Genomic DNA, 21,108 nt, shown 5'->3' on the forward strand with positions numbered 1-21,108 from the left:
GGGCCGAGGGGTACCCGGTACCGGGCCTCTGAGTCTCTGCTCTGGAGTTGTCACGGTGGCTAGACCCGGTCCGTGACCCTGCTGAGGGGCGTACAATAATAGATGTGGATGGTGGTGGTGGTGCGGTGCAGTAAATAACGAGGACACCAGGTTGCAGTCTCTTTACCTCTTTACTGAAGGCTTCTGGGTCCTCAGTCCGGAATACGGTTAGCCGGGCTGCGCAAGTCCGGCCGGTCCAATGGCACCTCCAGAGTTCCCTTCGCAGGTGGAAATCTGTGCCTTCCTTCTAGCGCTATGTGTTGTGGTCCTCCCCTGCTGTGCTTACGGGATAGTCCCCACAACTGTTGTGTCTGTTTCTCGTGTTCCCTCACAACTCGATTCTGATGTTCTTCTTAATCTCGTCCCCCAGATCTTATGGTAGGATGCACCCGTATGACGGGAAGGCTCGGAGCTCTTCCGGGACCCTAGAGTCGCCCCTCTCCACAAGTTGCCCCCTATGTCTGCGTAGGTGATGTAGGTGAGACAGCCAGCCTATAGCTCTCTGTCCTGCCGTTGGTTTGAAGTAATGCCTAGAGCTCTGTACTTCCTCGGCGTTCCGGCCACCGGTTAGTTACGCCTCAGTAGGATGTTGCCTCGGTCTAACAGCACGACTCCTACTGGTATTTCTCCCTGTTGCGTTGATCTCGTTTCTCACTCAGCACAATAAATCTCGCTTCTTGTCCTTTCTTAGGGCACCGCTGCTATGAAGTGCAGGCGCGGTCCCGTAGCTTTCTCTCTGATTGCCAGGCCTCTGTCAGGATCCCACCTGTTGTGAACTATACTTCTTGGCTCCCTCTTGTGGTCACTAGTGGTTTGGCACTTGGATTGTCTTTTCCCAGGTTGGTACTCACCTGGTTCGTTAGGCCTGGGGTTTTGCTATTTAGACTTCCTGGATTCTCAGTCCAGTGCCTGGCATCGTTGTAATCAGTTCATTTCTGTTTGCTCCTGTCTTCAGGTCCTGGTTCTTTGCAAGATAAGCTAAGTCCTGCTTTCTTATTTTTGTTTATTTGCATTGTTCATATTTTTGTCCAGCTTGTACAAAATGTGATTCCTTATATCGCTGGAAGCTCTAGGGGGCTGATATTCTCCCCCCTCACCGTTAGTCGGTTCGGGGGTTCTTGGATATTCAGCGTGGATATTTTGCAGGGTTTTTTGCTGACCATATAAGTCATCTTACTATCTTCTGCTATTAGTCAGTGGGCCTCTCTTTGCTAAAATCTAGTTCATTCTTACGTTTGTCTTTTCTTCTTACCTCACCGTTATTATTTGTTGGGGGCTTGTATTATAACTTTGGGGTCTTTTCTCTGGAGGCAAGAGAGGTCTTATTTTCCCTGACAGGGTTAGTTAGTTCTCCGGCTGGCGCGAGACGTCTAGAATCAACGTAGGCACGTTCCCCGGCTACTGTTAGTTGTTTGTGCTAGGATCAGGTATATGGTCAGCCTAGTTACCACTTCCCTATGAGCTGGTATTTATGTTTGCAGACTTTGCTGTAATCTCTGAGATCCTCTGCCATTGGGATCATAACAGTATGCCAGGCCAAGTGAATAGTTAATGCATTGCAGAAGCGGGATTAAAAGAAAAGAAGTTCTGAGTTTTTTTTTTTTTTTCTTCCTTCCCCTTTTTCTCTGAGTGGCTTGAAGCTTTGCTGCAGACATGAATGTTCAGACCTTGATTACTAGTGTGGATCAGCTTGCTGCACGAGTGCAGGGCATTCAGGATTTTGTTGTTAGCAGTCCTATGTCAGAGCCTAAGATACCTATTCCTGAGCTGTTCTCTGGAGATCGATTTAAATTTAGGAATTTTAGGAATAATTGTAAATTGTTTCTATCTTTGAAACCTCGTTTGTCTGGAGATTCAGCTCAGCAAGTTAAAATTGTTATCGCCTTCTTGCGTGGCGACCCTCAGGATTGGGCTTTCTCGTTGGCGCCAGGAGATCCGGCATTGGCGGATGTTGATGCGTTTTTTCTGGCGCTCGGATTGCTTTATGAGGAGCCTAATCTTGAAATTCAGGCAGAAAAAGCCCTACTGGCTATCTCTCAGGGCCAGGATGAAGCTGAAGTGTATTGCCAAAAATTTCGGAAATGGTCCGTGCTTACTCAATGGAATGAATGTGCTCTGGCCGCAAATTTCAGAAATGGCCTTTCTGAAGCCATTAAGAATGTGATGGTGGGTTTCACAATTCCTACAAGTCTGAATGATTCTATGGCGCTGGCTATTCAGATTGATCGGCGTTTGCGGGAGCGCAAATCCGCTAATCCTCTGGCGGTGTTGTCTGAACGGACACCTGTCTCAATGCAATGTGATAGAATCCTGACTAGAACCGAACGACAAAATCATAGACGTCAGAATGGGCTGTGTTTTTACTGTGGTGATTCTACACATGTTATATCAGCATGCTCTAAACGCCTAACCAAGGTTGTCAGTCCTGTCACCATTGGTAATTTGCAGCCTAAATTTATTTTGTCTGTGACTTTAATTTGCTCATTGTCTTCCTACCCTGTTATGGCGTTTGTGGATTCAGGTGCTGCCCTGAGTCTTATGGACTTGTCGTTTGCCAAGCGCTGTGGTTTTGTCCTGGAGCCTTTAAAAGTTCCTATTCCTCTCAGAGGAATTGATGCTACGCCATTGGCGGAAAATAAACCGCAGTATTGGACACAAGTGACTATGTGCATGACTCCTGAACATCGGGAGGTGATTCTTTTTCTTGTTCTGCATAAAATGAATGATTTGGTCGTTTTAGGTCTGCCATGGTTACAGACCCATAATCCAGTTTTGGATTGGAAGGCTATGTCTGTGTCGAGTTGGGGTTGTCAGGGAATTCATTGCGATTCTCCGCCGGTGTCTATTGCTTCTTCTACTCCTTCAGAAGTTCCTGAGTATTTGTGTGACTATCAGGATGTATTCAGTGAGTCCAGGTCCAGTGCTCTTCCTCCTCATAGGGACTGTGACTGCGCTATAGATTTGATTCCTGGCAGTAAATTTCCTAAGGGACGATTATTTAATTTGTCTGTACCCGAGCATGCCGCGATGCGTTCTTATGTCAAGGAGTCTTTGGAGAAGGGGCATATTCGTCCATCCTCTTCCCCTCTTGGTGCGGGATTCTTTTTTGTGGCCAAGAAAGACGGGTCTTTGAGACCTTGTATAGACTATCGGCTTCTGAATAAAATCACTGTTAAGTTTCAGTATCCTTTGCCACTATTGTCAGACTGGTTTGCTCGGATTAAGGGTGCCAAGTGGTTCACCAAGATAGATATTCGTGGTGCGTACAACCTTGTGCGCATTAGGCAGTGAGATGAATGGAAAACTGCATTTAATACGCCCGAAGGTCATTTTGAGTACTTGGTGATGCCCTTTGGGCTCTCTAATGCCCCTTCAGTGTTTCAGTCCTTTATGCATGATATTTTCCGGAAGTATCTAGATAAATTTATGATTGTTTATCTGGATGATAGTCTGTTTTTTTTCTGATGATTGGGATTCTCATGTAAAGCAGGTCAGGATGGTGCTTCAGGTTTTGTGTGATAATGCTTTGTTTGTGAAGGGCTCAAAGTGTCTCTTTGGAGTGCAGAAGGTTTCCTTTTTGGGTTTTATTTTCTCCCCTTCTGCTGTGGAGATGGACCCAGTCAAGGTCCGAGCTATTCATGATTGGACTCAACCCACGTCTGTTAAGAGTCTTCAGAAGTTCTTGGGGTTTGCTAATTTCTACCGTCGTTTTATCGCTAACTTTTCTAGCGTTGTTAAACCTTTGACGGATATGACCAAGAAAGGTTCTGATGTGGCTAATTGGGCTCCTGCAGCCGTGGAGGCCTTCCAGGAGCTGAAGCGCCGGTTTACTTTGGCGCCTGTTTTGTGCCAGCCTGATGTCGCACTTCCCTTTCAGGTTGAAGTGGATGCCTCTGAGATCGGTGCTGGGGCTGTTTTGTCGCAGAGAGGCTCTGGTTGCTCTGTGATGAGACCATGTGCTTTTTTCTCTAGGAAGTTTTCGCCTGCTGAGCGGAACTATGATGTTGGTAATCGGGAGTTGTTGGCCATGAAGTGGGCATTTGAGGAGTGGCGTCATTGGCTCGAGGGTGCTAAGCATCGTGTGGTGGTCTTGACTGATCACAAAAATCTGATGTATCTCGAGTCTGCTAAGCGCCTGAATCCTAGACAGGCTCGTTGGTCATTGTTTTTCTCTCGTTTTGACTTTGTGGTCTTGTACCTGCCTGGTTCGAAGAATGTTAAGGCTGATGCTCTTTCTAGGAGCTTTGTGCCTGACTCTCCTGGAGTCTCGGAGCCAGCTGGTATTCTTAAAGAGGGAGTAATCGTGTCGGCCATATCTCCTGATTTGCGACGTGTGTTGCAGAGATTTCAGGCTGGTAGACCTGACTCTTGTCCACCCGACAGACTGTTTGTTCCTGATAAGTGGACCAGCAGAGTTATTTCCGAGGTTCATTCCTCGGTGTTGGCAGGGCATCCGGGAATTTTTGGTACCCGAGATTTGGTGGCTAGGTCCTTTTGGTGGCCTTCCTTGTCACGGGATGTGCGGTCATTTGTGCAGTCCTGTGGGACTTGTGCTCGGGCTAAGCCTTGTTGTTCTCGTGCTAGCGGGTTGCTTTTGCCCTTGCCTGTCCTGAAGAGGCCTTGGACACACATTTCCATGGATTTCATTTCTGATGTTCCGGTGTCTCAAGGAATGTCTGTCATCTGGGTGGTGTGTGATCGTTTTTCCAAGATGGTCCATTTGGTGCCCTTGCCTAAGTTGCCTTCCTCTTCCGATCTTGTTCCTTTGTTTTTTCAGAATGTGGTTCGCTTACACGGCATTCCTGAGAATATCGTGTCCGACAGAGGATCCCAGTTTGTGTCCAGGTTCTGGCGATCTTTTTGTGCTAAAATGGGCATTGATTTGTCGTTTTCATCTGCCTTTCATCCTCAGACTAATGGCCAAACGGAGCGAACTAATCAGACACTGGAGGCTTATTTGAGATGTTTTGTTTCTGCGGACCAGGATGATTGGGTGACCTTCTTGCCATTGGCTGAGTTTGCCCTTAATAATCGGGCTAGTTCCGCTACTTTGGTTTCGCCATTCTTCTGCAACTCTGGTTTTCATCCTCGTTTCTCCTCGGGTCATGTTGAGTCTTCTGACTGTCCTGGGGTGGATTCCGTGGTGGATAGGTTGCAGCGAATTTGGAATCATGTGGTGGACAACTTGAAGTTGTCACAGGAGAAGGCTCAGCGTTTTGCCAACCGCCGCCGCGGTGTGGGTCCCCGACTTCGTGTTGGGGAATTGGTTTGGTTGTCTTCTCGGTATGTCCCTCTGAAGGTTTCCTCTCCTAAGTTTAAGCCTCGCTTTATTGGTTCTTATAAAATTTTGGAAGTTCTTAACCCGGTTTCTTTTCGTTTGGATCTTCTGGTGTCGTTTGCCATTCACAACGTGTTCCATAGGTCTTTGTTGCGGCGGTACGTTGTGCCTGTAGTTCCTGCTGTTGAGCCTCCTGCTCCGGTGTTGGTTGAGGGCGAGTTGGAGTATGTGGTGGAGAAGATCTTGGATTCTCGTCTCTCTAGACGGAGGCTTCAGTATTTGGTCAAATGGAAGGGCTATGGTCAGGAGGATAATTCCTGGGTGGTCGCCTCTGATGTTCATGCGGCCGATTTGGTTCGTGCCTTCCACGCTGCTCATCCTGATCGCCCTGGTGGTCTTGGTGAGGGTTCGGTGACCCCTCCTAAAAGGGGGGGTACTGTTGTGAACTATACTTCTTGGCTCCCTCTTGTGGTCACTAGTGGTTTGGCACTTGGATTGTCTTTTCCCAGGTTGGTACTCACCTGGTTCGTTAGGCCTGGGGTTTTGCTATTTAGACTTCCTGGATTCTCAGTCCAGTGCCTGGCATCGTTGTAATCAGTTCATTTCTGTTTGCTCCTGTCTTCAGGTCCTGGTTCTTTGCAAGATAAGCTAAGTCCTGCTTTCTTATTTTTGTTTATTTGCATTGTTCATATTTTTGTCCAGCTTGTACAAAATGTGATTCCTTATATCGCTGGAAGCTCTAGGGGGCTGATATTCTCCCCCCTCACCGTTAGTCGGTTCGGGGGTTCTTGGATATTCAGTGTGGATATTTTGCAGGGTTTTTTGCTGACCATATAAGTCATCTTACTATCTTCTGCTATTAGTCAGTGGGCCTCTCTTTGCTAAAATCTAGTTCATTCTTACGTTTGTATTTTCTTCTTACCTCACCGTTATTATTTGTTGGGGGCTTGTATTATAACTTTGGGGTCTTTTCTCTGGAGGCAAGAGAGGTCTTATTTTCCCTGACAGGGTTAGTTAGTTCTCCGGCTGGCGCGAGACATCTAGAATCAACGTAGGCACGTTCCCCGGCTACTGTTAGTTGTTTGTGCTAGGATCAGGTATATGGTCAGCCTAGTTACCACTTCCCTATGAGCTGGTATTTATGTTTGCAGACTTTGCTGTAATCTCTGAGATCCTCTGCCATTGGGATCATAACACCCACCCCTGACAGGGACCCTACCGAATCTTCCCCTACAACACCCTCTGCCACAAGGTGTTGCCTGGTTCCAACCCAGTCAGCGTTCTTTCTAACTTCCTGCCTAACCCCCAGTTTTACCAGACTGTGAGGAGTGGCCTAATGAATAGCACCCTTAGCTCCCCCTGGAGGCCAGACTGTGAAATGTATTGGTGTCTGTGATACCTGGTCAGATGAACTCCTTCAGTGCCATCAGACGTACCATAGCCCCCCTTAGCGGCGGAGCCACAGTACTGCAACGACCAGGACTCTGGGGCGCTGCACTATTCATTGCTTGCGTTGAGAAACACGTGATGGTGTCTCCGCAGCTTACTTTACATGCATTTGCATATTTCCCATAAGGGATGGGGGCAGTGTTCTGGATCACTGCGTTGAGAAACACGTGATGGTGTCTCCGCAGTGTTGGATGTTTTGGTCTCCCCGAGGTCATTCATCTGTTCCTTCATGAACTTCAACTGCATCTGAATTGCTTTGTTGAAAATTCAGTGTGGTAATGTCTATAACCAAAATTAGAAAAATGTTGTCTCTGTCCAAATATATATGGACCTAACAGTATATTCTGGGATTGCCAGACTATATCCCCATTCTGGAAGAGAGTACAGGGGTTGATTTCTCATGTGTTAGATGTAGAGATTCCTCTGGATCCTGGGACTTTCCTGTGACTGTTTCCCCCGTGCCCATGACAAAGGGCCCTGCCAGGCTGCTCCTCCATATCCTAACATCGGAGAAGTGTCTATTGGCCTCGTACTGGAAGAAAAGATCAGCTCCCACTATGAAAAAACTTTGGATGAAGATTAAAGAAATGAGACGTATGGAGAATCTTACGGCCTGTATTAATAATCAACTTGATTTGTTCAATCGCATCTGGGCTCCATGGGATGACTATGTAACTAAGCTAACCAACTGATGTTACGTGCCTTTTTTCTTTCTGTGTCTTTTCCCCTCCCTGACTTTTTCCCTATCCCTTCCCTGTACCCCACCTACTCTTAGATGTTACATTAGATGTTTGCCCTAATTTTAGTAGGAGCAGCAGTGCTGCGCACTGTGCCACTGGAAGAAACATCTAAAATGCTTTGCATTGTTTTGCATAATTTTGCTACAACTATACTTATGTTTATGATGTTATTTGTACGAGAAAAAGGAAAATCTTTAAAAAAATAAACAGTTAAAAAAAAACAAAAAAAAAAAAAAACAATGGTGTCGTTTAAAAGTATAACTTGTCCCATAAAAAAAAAAAACCAAAACCCTCACAGCGCCTTTTTGACCAAAAAATAAAAAAAGTTATGGCTCTTGGAAGGAGGAAAAAAAACTAAAACGCAAAAACTGAAATACCTCTGGTCGTTAAGGGGTTAAGGAGCACCTTGGAAACATTTGTCCATTAGGAGACAACCCCTTCAATATTGTATAGACAACTTGTCTGAGGATTCATGTGGACGGTAGATGTCGTATAACAAAATCCAGTGATAGACCACAAAGCACACGGGACTTTCACTAAAGGTACCTTCACACGAAGCAACGCTGCAGCGATAGCGACAACGATGCCGATCGCTGCAGCGTCGCTGTTTGATCGCTGGAGAGCTGTCACACAGACCGCTCTCCAGCGACCAACGATGCCGAGGTCCCCGGGTAACCAGGGTAAACATCGGGTTGCTAAGCGCAGGGCCGCGCTTAGTAACCCGATGTTTACCCTGGTTACCAGCGTAAAAGTAAAAAAAACAAACAGTACATGCTCACCGGCGCTCAGTAAGTGTCAGGAAGCAGACGCTGGGGGACGCGCAGGTGAGCATGTACTGTTTGTTTTTTTTACTTTTACGCTGGTAACCAGGGTAAACATCGGGTTACTAAGCGCGGCCCTGCGCTTGGTAACCCGATGTTTACCCTGGTTACCAGTGTAAAACATCGCTGGTATCGTTGCTTTTGCTTTCAAACACAACGATACACGGCGATCGGACGACCAAATAAAGTTCTGGACTTTATTCAGCGACCAGCGACATCACAGCAGGATCCTGATCCTGCGTGTCAAACTAAACGATATCGCTAGCGAGGACGCTGCAACGTCACGGGTCGCTAGCGATATCGTTACAAAGTCGTTTCGTGTGAAGGTACCTTTACTGCAGATTTCATGATATTATGGCTCATGCTTTTTGACACCGAAGTCATGTACAGAAAACCTAAATAAAGGAGAATAGCTATTAACAAATGGTACAGGCCTGACCCCTGGGGGTCATTGATGCTTCTACCGTGTTTCCCCGATAGTAAGACACCCCCGATAGTAAGACGTAGTGGGGGTTTTAGCGGGGTCGGCTAATGTAAGACGCACCCCCGAAAGTAAGACGTAGTACTGCACGTTGGAAAAATATAAGCCGTACGACAATTCAGCTAAGGCTTCACTGGTAACCAGGGTAAACATCGGGTTACTAAGCGCAGGGCCGCGCTTAGTTACCCGATGTTTACCCTAGTTACCAGTCTAAATGTAAAAAAAAAAAAAAAAGTGAGGTGTCATATCTTGTTTTTTCCAGAGGTGATTTTGGAGTTTTTGGGCTGTCAGAAAGATACTGTTGACTTCCATCTCCGAGGGCGCTCCAGTGCAGGCTACAGTAGGCCGGCTCTGGCGGCGGGTCCATGCGGGGTGGAGTAGATTAAGCTGGCCGCTGCTTGCTGCTCCGGAGCGCACAGTCCGTGCGGGGGATGGTGCACCGGGCCGGGGGAGGACAGGACGTGCAGGTATTCGCCGCCTCCTGCGCCAACCACAGCGCCGCCCCCGGCCACGAACCCCCCGGAGAAGCTGGAGCATTTGTCGGGGAGCAGCAGCTGGTCGTGCCCGAGGTGGCTTCCCTTTCTCATGGTACGGAGCCGCCGCCTTCTCCGCTCTCCTCCTTGTGAGGCGGATTGTACGGCTGTGTGTGCTCGGGCCCCAGCTCCGACCTTCGCGCGTAAACCGCATCCCTTCATTCATTGTCAGCTTCCTGGAGCCATTTTTCAGCCGCGGTGGTGGCAGGGAGGTCGGAGCTGGGGCCCGAGCACACACAGCCGTACAATCCGTCCTCCATATGCCTCCCCCGGTGCTCGATAGCCCTCCGACGAGCTCACCTCAGCACCTGCTCTAACTGCAGCCCCGGCTATTTGTAGGGTGCAGGCCGGGCAGTGCGGATTACTGGGGTCACAAGGAGGAGAGCGGAGAAGGCGGCGGCTCCGTACCATGAGAAAGGGAAGCCACCTCGGGCACGACCAGCTGCTGCTCCCCGACAAATGCTCCAGCTTCTCCGGGGGGTTCGTGGCCGGGGGCGGCGCTGTGGTTGGCGCAGGAGGCGGCGGATACCTGCACGTCCTGTCCTCCCCCGGCCCGGTGCACCATCCCCCGCACGGACTGTGCGCTCCAGAGCAGCAAGCAGCGGCCAGCTTCATCTACTCCACCCCGCATGGACCCGCCGCCAGAGCCGGCCTACTGCAGCCTGCACTGGGGCGCCCTCGGAGATGGAAGTCATCAGTATCTTTCTGACAGCCCAAAAACTCCAAAATCACCTCTGGAAAAAACAAGATATGACACCTCACTTTTTTTTTTTTTTTACATTTACACTGGTAACCAGGGTAAACATCGGGTTACTAAGCGCGGCCCTGCGCTTAGTAACCCGATGTTTACCCTGGTTACCAGGGGACTTCGCATAGTTGGTCGCTGGAGAGCTGTCTGTGTGACAGCTCTCCAGCGACCACACAGGTTTTTTTTTCAATGTAAGACACCCCCCCCCCGATAGTAAGACATAGTGGGACTTTTGAGTGGGAAAAGAAAGTAAGACGCTGTCTTACTATCGGGGAAACACGGTATTTCAGTCATACAATAAGATAAAATTACTGACATTTCTTATCCCTCTGTCCCTCTTACTTTTGATGCTGGATCCAGGACACTAGGCCAAAGAGCTTCCGTTCTACCAAACTAGAAAAATCTAATTAAACTTCAATGTATAATCTTCCAGCGCTCACTGGCACAAGATGACAGCATCTGTTACAAAGTTTACTCACTCTTCTGCCTACTACAAAACTAATTGGGGACCAGCAGCTCCGCAGATGTTTTTTTTGTGTGTTAGTTTTTATAATTGGATCTGACATACCAAGCCAGAACCTCACATTTCTTCTTTGGGAACACATCAGATTTGCTTTGTGCAACATAGGCCTCTCCTGGAGGACTCAGGTATTTAACATTTATATTGACATATTTCCAGCATTTATAAACTACATAAGTAATAAATAACTTTTGCATTACTTATCTCGTACTCTAGTCACATCCAAAGCTGCAGTCACAATTCTGCCATAAATCAGAAAGGCGGCACTGTAGGAGCTCATAAGATAGGTAAAAGAGGAAAGGCCACGCAGGTGACCACATGGTATACATAGCTCTTGCTTAATGGATGGAGTTACGTCATCGGCACCGCTCCCCTCTGGGTGCAAGAGCGGCGTCATCGGCACCACTCCCCTCTCAATGCAAGAACGGAGTCATCGGCACCACTCCCCTCCCAATGCAAGATCAGTGTCAACAGCACAGCTCCCCTCCAGGTGCAAGAGCGGTGTCATCGGCACCACTCCCTTTTCAATACAGGAGTGACATAATCAGCACCGCTCATCTCCCAATGCAGGTGTGACATCATCAGCATCGCTCCCTTCCTGATAGAGGGCAACTGTCCCGTAGTGACTAGGGACTGTGAGCACCTACCTGACCCCTCAAACTAGGAGGCACCCTAGGCTGTTCCGGTGCCCCGGCAGGTGGAGATGCTGGGGTCATGTACCTTGCTACACTCCTATCTTAATCTTTATTTGTTCCCTCCCCCATCCAGGAAAGTGTGAGGCCGAAGTGCTTAGGATAAGGATATAGACCAGAGAGGAATGGCCAACACAGAAAAGCTGAGACAATTCTGGATGAAGAGCTCCAGGAAATCAACTTAGGTGATTAACCCTTGCAATGACAGAGCAAGGAAAAACATGCACTGTTTAGTAGGATGGTGAAGCAGTTCTAATCAATGCAGGAGTTCGTATAACCAGACACCACGATCTTCTGGCCCCTTTCTGTTGTGGTATCCCCGTGTTAGTATTTCCCTCCTCAGAGGGTCCTCGGGTCCTTGGAACCAGTTTTATCTAGATGTGAAGCATGAAAAGACAAGACCAATCTGACTGCATGAACGTCAGATACTGGTACCCACATTCTCTCCTCAGGACCGTAACCCTTAAAAAGGGCTACCAAATATTGAAGAGACCAGCGTACAAAGCGAGAATCGATAATCTTTGCTATCTGGAATTCCAAATTCCCATCAACAATGACTGGCGAAGGTGGTGGTAAAGATGGTTCAGAGGAAGCAATGTATTTTTTGAGAAGTGATCGATGAAACACATTTTGAATCTTAAAAGTAGTTGGCAAAGCATGGCAAAACGCTACTGGATAACGACGGCATAAATGTTATAGGGGCAAATGAACCTGGGTCCCAGTTTCCAAGAAGGAACCTTCAACTTAATGTTCTTGGAGGACAAACACACCAAATTACCATTATACAGGTCCGGATCCACCACCTTGCCACACTGATGTAACAGAGGAAGGAAACCGCTCCTCCTCACGTATTCCTGAAGAACGATTCTTATTCAAGGAGTAGAATTGAGGATGAAAACTGTATGCCCTAAAGAATGGGGACTTGACAGGAGACTAATGACAACGGTTATTCATAGCTAACTAAGCAAGAAGTAAAGAAGAAGCCCAACCCTCCTGATTCTTGGACACCAAGCACCTGAGATATGTCTCAAGATTCTGGTTCACTTGTTCAGTTTTCCCATTATACTGTGGATAAAAATGAAAGATGAATCCACAAGCGAGCACAAAAAGATTCATAAAAATTTGGGAATACAGGTGCATCTCATAAAATTAGGAATATCATCAAAAGTTAATTTATTTCAGCTCTTCAATACAAAAAGTGAAACTTATATATTAGAGTAATTACAAATAGAACGATGTATTTCAAGTGTTTATTTCTGTTAATGTTGATGATTATGGCTTACAGCCAACCTAAAGCCCAAAGTCAGTATCTCAGTAAATTAAAATACTTTATAACATCAGCTTGAAAAAATGATTTTAACATCCAAAATGTTGGCTTAGGCCTCTTTCACACTTCTGTCTTTGAGCTCCCGTCGAAATACGTTGTTTTTTGAGAAAACAGGATCCTGCAAAAAAATGTGCAGGATGCTGCATTTTCTCATAGACTTGTACTAGCGACGTATAGCGGCGTATGGCCACACGTTTCGTCCATTGTGCACTGGATCCTGCAGAATTTAACGGCCGGTCGTTTGGAAAAAAAGTTCAAAGAAACATTTTTTGTCTGTAGTGGAAAAACGTGCCAGGACGCCTCCTGCGTCATACCTCGTTCCACAGAATGGGAGCCTATGGACACAGCATCCTGCGGTCACTGTGTAACGCAGGAATCCAGTGCCGGATCCTGTTTTTAAATTTGAGCATGCCTGGAAGCATTTTCAAACCCGGGGAAATTCTCTCTCTCTCTCGGAATCTTACTATAAAAATTCAGGCGGCGCATCCGCCTAAATACTGGAAAAGTTGCGTACGTTTTAACACTATTTTCTCAACGTAAGTCGCTACGCTTCGGCGCCGCATTACGACAGGACACTGCCGACGTAAGTGTGAAAGAGGCCTTACTGAAATGTATGTTCAGTAGATGCACTCACTTGGTATTGGTACTTTTGGACAGTGTGGACAGGTGCCAAGTCCTGCTGGAGAATTAAATTTCCATCTCCAACAAGCCTGTCAGCAGAAGGAATCATGAAGTGCTCTAAAATTTCCTGGTAGACATCTGCGCTGACTTTGGTCTTGATAAAACACAGTGGACCTACACCAACAAATGACATGGCTTCAGAAACCATCATTGATTGAATCTATCCACCACCAATATTCTTGTGTTACTTGCTGATACGGGCAGATCAGTGATGAAATCTACAGACAAATGAGTCCATGGTCTAAAGAGAATCGCCAAAGGTTGAAGAGCCCCGGACAAACGAGAATGTGTACAAGTACTGCAGCCAACTATACATATTCCTGAACATCCTTGGTGCACTCTAGACCACCAAAAATAACGAGTAAGAAAATATGTGGTGGCTTTAATACTAGGATGTCCAGCCAAAACAGAATCATGATGTTCACTCAAAACTTTAAGTCAGAGATTCACAGGGACAAACGGTTTACCTGAACAACAGGCAGCAGTAGCGCCCCCCTGAGCCTCAGCGACCTCCTACTCCAGATTAGAACATATAGTAGCATTAAAGACCAATTTCTATAATATAGGAAACGGCTCGCAACTACTTGCTCCACCAAGAAAGCGAAATAAAGCATCCGCCTTAATGTTCTTATCCCCAGCCTATGCGCCACAAAAATGTTGAATCTGGAAAAAAATAATAATCATCTTCCCTGTCATCTTTTTATTATCGGTAATTAGCATGAACAGATGAACTGCTACCTCCAGAAAATTAAGCCACTCCTTAAAAGCCCACTTTATTGCCAAGAGTTCCCCATTACCAATGTCAGTTTCTCTTGGTGGACAACAGTTTCTTGGAGAAATATGCACATGGACGGCATTTGTTTTTAGATGAACCCTGTGACAATACAGCTCCAACCCCCATCTCTGAAGGGTCAACCTCCACAATGAATGGCTGAGTGACAACAGGCTGAATAAGAATCGGCGCAGAAGCAGAACATCTCGTTAAGGTAGTAAATGCCTCACTGGCCAGACTGGACCATTTAGAAAAGTCTGTTCCTTTCCTGGTCAGATCTGTCAGTCGTTTTGGCCACTACCGGAAAGTTCTTTATAAACCCTAAAAACCTTTGAAAAGCTTTTAAGTCTTCAGGATGATACCAATCCAGTTACGGTCCGAACTTTCGCCGTATCCATGTGAAAACCGGTGGACGATAAGAAATAGCCCAGAAAAGGGATCTCTTGAACCAAAAAAAACACACATTTCTCTGGTTTGACATATAATTTATTGTATTAGTATTTGTAAGACCTGCCTGACATGTACTTAAAAACACCAGGAGCATTAGTCAACACAAGTAGCATAACAAGGTTTTTGTAGTGTCTCTCTGGTGTATTAAAAGCAGGACTGTGGAGTCGGTAAGCCAAACCATTGACTGACGCCTCAATTTCCCTAACTAACAACTCCACAGCAATGAGTCACTACCGAGCATGTATTTTAAAGTGCAGTACACTGCGTGCAGAATTATTAGGCAAGTTGTATTTTAGAGGATTATTTTTATTATTGATCAACAACTATGTTCTCAATCAACCCAAAAGACTCGTAAATATCAAAGCTTAATATTTTTGGAAGTTGGAGTGAGTTATTTTTAGATTTGGCTATCTTAGGAGGATATCTGTTTGTGCAGGTAACTATTACTGTGCAGAATTATTAGGCAACTTAATAAAAACCAAATATATTCCCATCTCACTTGTTTATTTTCACCAGGTAAACCAATATAACTGCACAAAATTTAGAAATAAACATTTCTAACATGCAAAAACAAAACCCCAAAAAATTAGTGACTAATATAGCCACCTTTCTTTATGATGACACTCAACAGCCTTCCATCCATAGATTCTGTCAGTTGCTTGATCTGTTTACGATCAACATTGCGTGCAGCAGCCACCACAGCCTCCCAGACACTGTTCCGAGAGGTGTACTGTTTTCCCTCCCTGTTGATCTCACATTTTATGAGGGCCCACAGGATCTCTATGGGGTTCAGATCAGGTGAACAAGGGGTCCATGTCATAATTTTTTCTTCTTTGAGACCTTTACTGGCCAGCCACGCTGTGGAGTAGTTGGAGGCATCTGTCCTGCAAGAAAATCATGTTTTAATTGAACGATACCGACTTCTTCCTGTACCACTGCTTGAAGTTGTCTTCCAGAAACTGGCAGTAGGTCTGGGAGTTGAGCTTAACTCCATCCTCAACCCGATAAGGTCCCACAAGTTCATCTTTGATGATACCAGCCCATACCAGTACCCCACCTCCACCTTGCTGGCGTCTGAGTTGGAGTGGAACTCTCTGCACCTTACTGATCCAGCCTCTGGCCCATCAAGAGTCACTCTCATTTCATCAGTCCATAAAACCTTTGAAAAGTCAGTCTTAAGATATTTCTTGGCCCAGTCTTGACATTTTATCTTATGTTTCTTGTTCAAAGGTGGTCGTTTTTCAGCCTTCCTTACCTTGGCCATGTCCCTGAGTATCGCACACCTTGTGCTTTTTGTTACTCCAGTAACGTTGCAGCTCTGAAATATGGCACAACTGGTGGCAAATGGCATCTTGGCAGCTTCACGTTTGATTTTCCTCAATTCATGGAAAGTTATTTTGCGCCTTTTTTGCCCAACACGCTTCTTGTGACCCTGTTGGCTATTTGCCATGAAACTCTTGATTGTTCGGTGATCACGCTTCAAAAGTTTGGCAATTTCAAGACTGCTGCATCCCTCTGCAAGACATCTCACAATTTTGGACTTTTAAGATCCCGTCAAATCTCTCTTCTGACCCATTTTGCCAAAGGAAAGGAAGTTGCCTAATAATTAAGCACACCTTATATAGGGTTTTGATGTCATTAGACAACACCCCTCCTCATTACAGAGATGCACATCGCCTGATTTACTTAATTTGTAGTTGGCTCTCAAGCCTGAACAGCTTGGAGTAGGACAACATGTATAAAAAGTATCATGTGATCCAAAAAACAACTTGCCTAATAATTCTGCACGCAGTGTATAGAGTATCTCAACTAAAAGTCTAGATCCTTACATCAGGAACCGAACAGACATTTTATAACTTTCCCAAATTATTCTAAAAACATTTCCAGCAAATCCTGAAATGAACTAATAAACCCAATTATATATTTTAGGAGTCGGTCCGTTTTATAGAGTCCACCAAAATGGACACAGATCCCGACTCCACAGCCCTAATTAAAAGAAGCTTCCAGTCATCCCCCTCCGTAATATAGATGAGATTACCATATATACTCGAGTATAAGCCGACCCGAGTATAAGCCGACCCCCCCTAATTTTGCCACAAAAAACTGGGAAAACTTATTGACTCGAGTATAAGCCTAGGGGGGAAAATGTTATGGCCCCATAGATGCTCCATACAGACACTTGCCCCATTTGCTGCGATAAAAATAAATAAATCACATACTCACCTCTCCGTCGCTCAGGCCCCCGCACTCTCAATAGTCACCTGCTCCTCGTTCCGGGCGCCGATCTATCTCCAGCACTGATGTTCAGCAGAGGGCGCGCACTGACCACGTCACCGCGCCCTCTGACCTCAGCGTCAGTGCTGGAGACAGATCGGCACCCGGAACGAGGAGCAGGTGACTATCGCGCAGCGCAGCGCTCCCCTCCCCGTATACTCACCTGGTCCTGCCGCTGTGTAGATCCTGCTTCCCCGACGCCGCAGCGCTTCATCCTGTACTCAGCGGTCCCTATGGGAGGTGGAGCCGCATATTCATTTACTGTAATCAGCAGGACCATGTGACCGCTGAGTACAGGAAGAAGCTGAAGCTGCGGCTGCCGGCGCCGGGGAAGACAGGGACCTGCAGGGACCGCGCCTGGACTAGGCGAGTATTTTTAGACAGCCCCCGCTCCCCCTCCCCTGCCGACCCCCGGGTATGACTCGAGTATAAGCCGAGAGGGGCAATTTCAGCCCAAAAAAGTGGGCTGAAAATTTCGGCTTATACTCGAGTATATACGGTATATGCCTCCCTGAGGTCCAATTTAGAAAACCATTTAATAATATTTATATAGCGCCAACATATTGCGAAGCGTTTTACAGTTTTGCACACATTATCATCACTGTCTCCATTGGGGCTCACAATCTAAATTCCCTATCAGTATGTCTTTGGAATGTGGGAGAAAACCCATGCAAACAGAAGGAGAACATACAAATTCCTTGCAGATGTTGTCTGTGGTGGGATTTAAACTCAGGATTCCAGTGCTGCAAGGCTGCAGTGCTAAACCACTGAGCCAACGTGCGGTGGAGTCGGGAGTCAAGGAAATTGAGAAGTCAGGGAAATTGAGGAGTCGGGGGTTTGGCTTACCGACTCCACAGCCCTGGTCATCAGCACTGCTCTCCTCGAGGTGCAGAATTAAGTGACACTATCAGCACGGTTTTCATTCCGATGCAGAAGTGAGCGCTGCAAGACAACCGCTTTATGTTCAATAGGGGTAATGCATGCAGCAAATTTATCAGATGGAAATTCAGCTGCATATTACAGCAGCAACATTGTAGATAACATTTTACAAAATGTCATGAATGAGCAAATCTACCAGGCAAATGAACGAGCACTATGAATGGGACATCTGAAAATCTGCAGCATATGAACAAGTTGTGTAAGATCTCATCCACATCCTGGCCACTATTCTGCACTACAGATTTCAACTGTACAAATCCGAAGGAATCAAAATCCACAGCAATTGGCCCCTGTAAACTGCCCTGTAGGCCTCGTTCAGCCGTTCATCTTTCACCTACGTGTCGTATGCGGTTTTCCTGGATAGAATTCGTACCCATTATAGTCTATGGGGCTATTCCCATATCTGTTTTTGGTGGATTGTGTCTGTTCTTGCTCCGACTCATGAAGCTCATCAAGAGAATGCCAAGAGTGTGCAAAGCAGTCATCAAAGCAAAAGGTGGCTACTTTGAAGAAATTATAATATAAGACATAATTTCAGTTGTTTCACACTTTTTTGTTAAGTATATAATTCCACACGTGTTAATTCATAGTTTTGATGCCTTCAATGTGAATGTACAATTTTCATAGTCATGAAAATACAGAAAAATCTTTAAATGAGAAGGTGTGTCCAAACTTTCGGTCTGTAGTATTGTATGTATATATATATATTTATTTACCTCATGTATATATGAATATTCTTTTTTTTCTTTATTCTTAGTCTTCATTGAAGACTTGATCGCTTTCTATCTACTGTAATATTTCAGTATTCAGTGAAACGCTTGAAGTTCATGTTCGTTTCCAAAGACAAAGCTCATTCAATGACTGCTTATTCCACAGTTATCTATAAGTACTGTGCATAGTGTTACTTTTTAAGATCATTGCCACCAGGGCTCTCTCAGCTCCAGGGTGGTCTTACCTCAAGGCAAAAAAAAATAATTTCCCTTTTTACCACAGACAGGTGTCAGCTCTTCAGGCCTGGACTTGTCAGCGTGTATTGGCACACTGTGTCTGCTCCTTGTGGTGTGAGCGTCCCTCAGGTAACACAATGATTAACATATAATGCCATACTGCAAGATCAGAAGGCTCAATAATGCTACATAATGACAATGAAAGATGTTACAATATATATAATGCATATACCCATCTGCTATCACCCCTGACAGGGAATTACACTTTGGTTGTCGGGTATTATGTTCGATATATTAGACACCAAATGATCTGTCCGTTCTCAAAGCTGATGTGTTAGAAACAGGAAAAATGTTAAAAGGGGATCTGAGCAGCCCTGACACGGCCTGATGGTCAAGTCTACACTAGTATTATTATTTATTATTATAGCGCCATTTATTCCATGGCACTTTACATGTGAAAAGTGGTATACATAATAAAAACACAAGTTCAGTAATCTTAAACAATACAAGACATGACTGGTACAGGAGGAGAGAGGACCCTGTCCACGAGGGCTCACAATCTACAAGGTATGGTTGAGGATACAGTAGGTGAGGATAGAGCTGGTCGTGCAGCGGTTTGGTCGATTGGTGGATACTGCAGGTTGTAAGCTTTTGTCAGAAGAGGTAGGGCTTCAGGTTCCTTTAGAAGGTTTCCACAGTAGGCGAGATATGTTGGGGTAGAGGGTTCCAGAGTAGGGGGGATTCGCGGGAGAAATCTTGTATGCAATTGTGGGAAGAGGAGATAAGAGGGGAGTAGAGAAGAAGATCTTGCGAGGGTCGGAGTTTGCGTGCAGGTAAGTATCGGGAGATGAGGTCACAGATGTGTGGAGGAGACAGATTGTGGATGGCTTTGTATGCCATGGTTATTGTTTTAAACTGGAGTCTCTGGGTAATGGGGAGCCAGTGAAGGGATTGACGGAGGGGAGAGGCCAAGGAATAGCGGGGGTATAAGTGTATTAGTCGGGCAGCAGAGTTTAGGATAGATTGGTGCGTGAGTGTTAGAAGGGAGGCTACAAAGTATGAGGTTGCAGTAGTCAAGGCGGGAGATGATGAGTGCAAGTGTAATAGAGTGCAGGGTTGCGTATGTCACCACGGAACAGACAGACCAACTGTTGAGGGGAATTTATTAACAGGAGTAGATTCTCCTCGCAGGGAGTAAACAGGGGGGTTAATAGAGGTAAATCAATAGTAAACAGTTAAACGGAAACGAAAGGGTTAACGAGTGTTCTTGTAACTTATCAGTCCAGGGAGGTCCTGACTGAAGGGTCCTTATTCCAATGTGGGTACAGTCACCAGCAGCACTTGAAAAGTCTGAAGTCTTTCCTGTCTTCTGAGAACTGGAGACTCCTGGAGACTCCTGGGTTAAACTTTTGCAGCCTGTTCTTCTCAAAGTGAAACTGGAACCAGGAAATTGCACAGTCTCCTTCGCTGCTGCAAGAGCCTCTGTGCACCAGGCTGACAGTCTCTCTGTAGTAACGGTGTCACACACACACTGGACAGCTACTTATCACACTCAGGGATCTTTTGCTTGTCACTGCGGTCACCAGGGCTGCACAGTCACTGTCTCTGATTCAGGAGGCTTCCAAATCTACACCCCCACATCCAGCCTTCACTCTGGTGGGTATCTCAGCCTCAGTGCCCTCACGGGGAGCACTACTTTTAGGGGAGCACGGCGCTGCAGCCTGCCCTCTCTTTGGCGCGCTGCCTTCTCTCTGCTCTCCCGCTCTTTTCTGACCACTCCCCTCTCTTTTCCCAGCAGTCACCACGTCCCCTCTGTCCAGGGCAGAAAGTCTTCCCCCCAACAACCCAGCTGTCTGGCTAAGTGGTTCCAGGCAAGGAGCAGGGAAAGCAACCTCCTTACATTCCCCCTCTCTTAAAGCTCGCCATTCCACGGGCGAGGACTCTTCGTGCTTCTCTTTGTTCTTTGGAGGGGAGTCAGATACCTGCGATTCTCGCATCTCCCTCTGCCTTTCTTCTTGTACATACTCCCAGACTAAATGGTTTAGGAGCTGCTCATCAGTCAGGTTGAGATATGCTTTCTCTGCTTCATCAACAACTGCTGTCTTCTTCTTTTTCTTCTTCTTAGCTTTGCCGCTAGCAGATGTCTGCGTAGATGATTCATCCTCCTCCTTGTCGTTATCGGAAACTTTAGGGACTTCTTGTTCGGGCTCCTCAGTTTGGAGGCTTAGTACAAGCAATTCTTCTCCATAGCTCCCCCTCTCTTTGACAGGAGCATTCTCGTCAAAGCTTGAGTCAGATGAATTAAGACCTTGCAGGCCGGACTCTTTGTCATCTGCGCCGGGCTCTGCAGACATCACTTCCCAGGGCTTCTCAACCACATGCCCTGTCTCACACAGCTGTTCCATTCCCCCTGTCCG

Source organism: Ranitomeya variabilis, chromosome 2 (assembly GCF_051348905.1).
Source record: "Ranitomeya variabilis isolate aRanVar5 chromosome 2, aRanVar5.hap1, whole genome shotgun sequence".
Lineage (NCBI taxonomy): Eukaryota > Metazoa > Chordata > Amphibia > Anura > Dendrobatidae > Ranitomeya > Ranitomeya variabilis.